Consider the following 6,061-nt stretch of genomic DNA (forward strand, 5'->3'; position numbering starts at 1 on the left):
TTCCCATCCTCGCCGACTACAACAATTTATTTCACAATAGAAAAATTGAGCCTCTGTGGTACGTCAGTTAATGCTGCAGTAGGTTACCATCCTCTTTTTTGGTAGTTTCTCTCTACTTTTCCATTACACACTTGTCTACGCCCACTTTCTTCTCCCAAGTGCTCCACGCCGGGGTGCATTAGGGTAATGCACGTGAACTGCCTTGACACTGCCAATGATCCACAATGGCGAACGACGTTTTGCTTCGGCTGTCCAGCTCCCAGCGTTACTTCTATGGAATCTGATCGCTTTAGAATGAAACCGCGGTGCCGGACTTGTCTGTTTGATCAGGTTTCTAAGAACTCGGCTGGCGTTGGACATTATGCAGATCCATTTATACCTTCAGTTGCGGAACCCATCTGTGCAAGAGACTAGTATATGATTTGCTCACTACTGTGATATTCTGACTTTTGTATACGCACTATTGCTCGGCCCTCACTTCCCTTGATAAAATTTCTTTTCCAATATATATGAATTACTGTGTTTGAACTTTTGAATTCAAATGCCCTGCAGACATTTAGGTTTGGTTTTCTGCGGGGAGTTATTTTGTTCGTGGTCTAATAGGGATCGCCTGTTCCGGGTCATAGCGGTCTTCTGCCGGTAGGCACCAATAAAGGAAAGCAACACCCTAGCTTCATTATTTGTGATTAGGTTAAAAATAACTCGATTACCGTGCTTTCTTGAGGCATCCTGGGACTGTCAAGTCCGCTTGCAGCTGTCGTCTCCGGTGGTATCTTATGCTCCGTTGTTTGTCACATGATCGGTCCCGTCGTACTGTCACCAAAGTTAAGTGCAAAAATGTTACCTGCTTCTAATGTTGGAATATCAATGCGTGCGAGAAACGCTTGAGCTAAATCGCAGAAGGCTCTAAGTGATAAAATTGCAGAGGCGATTCCCAATGGGAACATACACTAGTCTTGTGAACGGCTTCGATCTATCGTACGTTTTGGGGTTTCGAGTTGGCTCACTGTTTACTGGTAGAGTAATTTTTCCGTCTTTTGCATCGACTTCAAAATATTGAAGCTTGATCGCGATTTTGGAAGGATAAGATGTCCATTAACCCTGTTTGCCGCAGTTTCTGCCGGCCCGCTCGATACATACCAGCTGCCAGAAGGATCTCATGCAGTTAAGGCGTTCGATCGATAATTCTTTCGTAACGGTTGGGACCCACCATCATTCAGCTCCCCACGTCTATCTCGCTTGCGAACCATCCACTTGGACATATCTTACCCACTATCTATACTTGACCTCCTATGAAGGTCACCGTATGTGCGTTTATCCTACCAACCCGCTGTCACACCAAAATATGTAATTTAATCACCTAGACGGTAGGCTTGTGTGGGAACATATGCACTTATTTAACAGTGTAAACAAACGCTTGTTGGGCTGATCATTAAATGCAGATATAGTCGGCAATACGCCCCCCATGTTGTAGGCTATTTGTTCAATACAGGTCCACATAGCCGCAAGACTTTCGAATTACGCATATATTCATACCTAATAAGACGATAACCACCCACATGGTGGATATACAGCAAGCTTACTCAGTGAGCCACAACCCTGCATGGGATATCCTCGAATAAAGAGCAAGTGCCCCCTTTTCCATGTCGATTTATCTCTACGGACCGGTACCTGGACCTGGTACCGGAATCCGTTTGTCACGACTTCATGTGAAGCCTTTTTAAATATGTACATCGCCATTGCTTGGATTACAGTAAAGTTCATTTCACGTTTTTATTGAAATCAGCGTAATCTGACTGGTGTAGCTTCCACGTCTTGACAACAACACGTGCCGACACTCCTGCATAACAACTAATCCATAGTTTCCTTAAATTTCTTCATTTGCAGTTCTCTTGCACACTACGTGCTGACATTTGAGTACAATATCCAAAATTGCAAATAACATTTTGAGATAAAGATATTACTGACGGCGTGAAGTGGCTGTGACACGTGCCGACACTCCTGCATAACAACTAATCCATAGTTTCCTTAAATTTCTTCATTTGCAGTTCTCTTGCACACTACGTGCTGACATTTGAGTACAATATCCAAAATTGCAAATAACATTTTGAGATAAAGATATTACTGACGGCATGAAGTGGCTGTGATTTAAGTAGTTCCCCGCTGAAATTTTGGTTGGTGTCTGAAGATGGCGTGTATTGTGGTATGGAGAAAGAGGGTGTAGAATATGAGGTCGTTCGTTTATTTATTTTTCTAAAATGTCAACGTGCAAGTCCTTTACATTCTGATTAGCGGTGTGTTAAAATTTTCTAGGGTCGGTTCAGAAGGGCTTGAAAAATAATTGGAAGTTTTTTTTTACCAAACGATAACTTTGTCATCGTTTCCAGACTTCCAATTGTTAGGTCGGGTTCATTCGGTGGCTGATATGTTCACCGAGCTCATCAATCGTTCTGATGACGTTTCGTCGCCAATGGAAGAGAAATCGTCAGCACATGCTTGAATACGCGCAACTCGGATGCGGTGTTTGGTTGTCGGTTTGTTCGCCAAGACGGGCATTTACCAAGTTCGGCGTCCGGGTGGTATCTAAGCCTACGTGATACCTTGAAATTCACAATCACGAATGAGCTTATGCTACATCGGCCGCCGCATGTTTCTACCAGCCGCGTCGCCTTACTTGCTGTATGCATTAGCATGGGTAGGCAAAAACAAGCAATTGGTGGTGGGTCCCCTTTCTCACATATTTGTCCATTTCGCTCTCCCTACCTCATTGCTAGTGGCAACTCCGTAGGCCCATTCTTGAATACGAAGAGATCAGTCCACCGCACATTACCGTTAGCTTTAATACCTACGGTTAACTCGCCCGTTGACACATCGAAATCATTCTTCAAACCCGGATGCCTAGTTCCTCTGGCAGCGTAATGCTTGCAGTCTGAAACAAATTGGACAAAGGCTATTCTTGCATACACGCTGGACACGCCTACCATTGATGCGAAGGAGAATGATGGGACAGGGAGAGGCACCTGGCGTTGGCCTGCCACAGACAACTAACACTTGCCTCTGGTTGACAGGGTGTGGCACTTTAGAAAGACACCCTTTTGGGCATCACAACACGAACGCTTCGTGGATTTAAATTACTGCGGCTGAGTTGAGCACTTGTCCCACATTCTGTGGGCACAGTCTGAGACCGTCAGCTGAAGACATGAGTCCGTTGTGCATGTAGCGGTTTCCAGTGAGTTAATCTTGCGTCTCGCAACTTGTATCACTCTCACGTTTTCATGTTCATTTCGATTTCAGTCGCTGGCGTTGTTCGGCAGGCATGAACGTCCGTTCAAGTTCACACGCCGGCTCCTGGTACTCTAACGATCGCAAGCTGTTAGATTCACAGCTCTCAGAGTGGCTTGCCGCCGCCCAAGAAAGCTTCAAACCTGCTAAGGCCATCATCGCTCCGTGGGTTTTTAACCGACAAACCATTCACTCATCGTGTCGATAGTCACGCAGGTTATCGATACTCTGGTCCATGTGCTGCTTATGCTTACAAGCAAATCGATCCACAATCCACGTGCGTTGCACGTCTAGTCTTTTCATTCGACTCCTAGACGGCGCATTTTCATTTTAGGGCCATCCCACCATGTGGACATTGGAAAGTATTGCGCGATCCCGGAAGTATCGATTTATCAAACACCGCTGGCCGACCTGGAAATTGATCGCTCAAGTATGCTATTCAGTTCTTTTCCACCTAAATTTTCATCCCAGTTTGTGATGAATTCGCAAAGACAGGAAGATTTGTCAAATTTTCCAAGGCACAAGATGAAGCGGAACACTCTATAGAAATGCAGTTACCCTACATAGCGAAGGTGATGCAGGGGTTAGTGACTGATGTGTTTTTTGACGTCTTTTATCCTCTCAGTGCAATTTATACCTCCTTGTTTGGCCTCACAGCACCACTGGTAGGACTACGTGCGCCCTCAAAGCCTGAATCATTTTTATACTTACTTTACGGTTAAACCAAATGCGACCGAGTGTCGGGAGCTGCGTTGGAGGTATTCGTTGCTCTACCTCCCGTTGCGCAAGCCGAGCGACAGCGCCATTATTCGGTAGCAACATTTTGGCTGCTGTTGGCGAATTGGACAATTGTATGGTGCATTAATTGCGCACGGATGCGTTCCCTATTGATGAAACGTTTTCAAGCTGATTGCCAGACTCGAAGAATAGATCAAGAGCCAACCTTTTCCACTAATTTATGAAGTAAGGTTTTCAAGTACATTTTATATTCATTTTGCGTCGGCAAATGTTTTCAGGTGATTTTAGGGGTTGTTACCAATTGCATCGGATACTACTTCGATGGTTACCTAGCGGTTGATTTCAGCGTTTGGTGGAGTGTCACTCACAATTGCTGTTATGCGTACCAGGGTTCGAGGAGAAGTAAACATAAAAACTGCTTAACGTTTTACACGTGGTGGTAAGTGTCGTATACGGATTTCCCTTTTGGGTTCAGAAAGTTCCTGGATTTGGCGTCTAAAACTTCTGTAAAATACCCGCGTAAACCCCCAAGAATTCCGGTTTGAGTAGTAAATGAATAAAACGGCCCCTCATCATCATCATCATCAACGACAGCATGACATCAGTGCTCAACACCAATGCTTCACTGCCGTACAGCCATGACTTATTTGAAAGCCTTATTGTAAAGAAAAGAATAAAGGTGGATGGGGGAGGGACTTAGTGCTAGCTTAACACAATCATTCCGAGGTGCCTACACCTCCAGAAATTCACTCAGGCAATCTGGACAGAAACTGACAACAAGAACGCCACTGACATCGGGTGCCAGCCATATCTTGTAGTGTCTCCAACCAGGCACAGCGAGGATCACGCGGTCCCCATCCTGGAAGAAGAAATCATGCCATCGACCGGGTCGCCTTAATCCCCGAATGCAGCAGGATGGGGAAACGAAATCAGACAGTAACTTGGTTCTGACACCATAGCCTGTTTTAGTGGCGCGCTCGCCCAGTCGTATAATAGCACTTCGTACTTTGAGGGTGAGAGACGCAATTCGAAACGCATGGTAACATCACTTAGGTTATTTGGTGTGTTTCTTATCTGAATGGAAACTGAAAGAAGTAGCGCAACATTGGCCAAATATTCAATGAATTTAAGGGCTTCCCAGGAAAGAAGGTCCAAAATTAGGGTGAAAGACAACAAAAGTTTCTCACTTAATTAATCCACTATTAGGTTATGGAGAAAAGGTGACAAACAGTAAGCCTGAAGGGCACCACTTTTGGTCATGTTGGGAGAGTATTCCCAGCAGACCTTAACGCGCCCGCAGGTATATAGTATGATGGTTGGAGGACTGTGAAGAAAATGCGTGGCACACCATTGAAAGATAGACATCCCCACAAAGCAGCGCGACCGAGCCGGACATTACGTTCAGACATGAGAACAACAATTATTGTTTTTCTGTGTGACGATGCTCCAGCAGTTGTCGTGAGGTAGAGATATGGTAAATGCAGCCACGACCCGAACGGAACTCTGCTTGGTTTTCACGGCTCTCCTCACAAAGGTGCTGGTATTCCTGCGTGGGATCATATCTGTGGGCAACTTGGAAGCGATCATGATCAAACGGGCACTCTGATAATTGGCTGATATTCAGATATAACATCTATTTTGAAGACAGGAACGACATCAAATATCTGCTATTCCTTTGGCACTTCCTGTCTTACAAATGGTGTGCACAGGTGATTTCGAGCTGAGTAATTCTCCGTCCTTAGACAAAGCGGAGAAAGACAGTAAAAACCTTATCCCTTCATCTTCTGTTACGACCGAGCCAATAAAGTCCCATTGTGACCTTTGACCTTTATCTTGGAGATATGTATCACTGAGGGATTAAACTTGAATCGGGTCGTGGCCTGGTTCACAACCAAACGCTAAACTCTGCACTCCCGATTTCGAAAAAGTCTGTATTTTGCAGCCTGGCTTATTGTGGCTCCAGTGACAATTTTTTCACGACCTATCCTTAGCAACACTGGATGTCCTACAGATGAATGGTCTCCTCATCGGAGCGGAAAAA

This window comes from Opisthorchis viverrini, assembly GCF_000715545.1.
Source record: "Opisthorchis viverrini unplaced genomic scaffold opera_v5_21, whole genome shotgun sequence".
Classification (NCBI taxonomy): Eukaryota; Metazoa; Platyhelminthes; class Trematoda; order Opisthorchiida; family Opisthorchiidae; genus Opisthorchis; species Opisthorchis viverrini.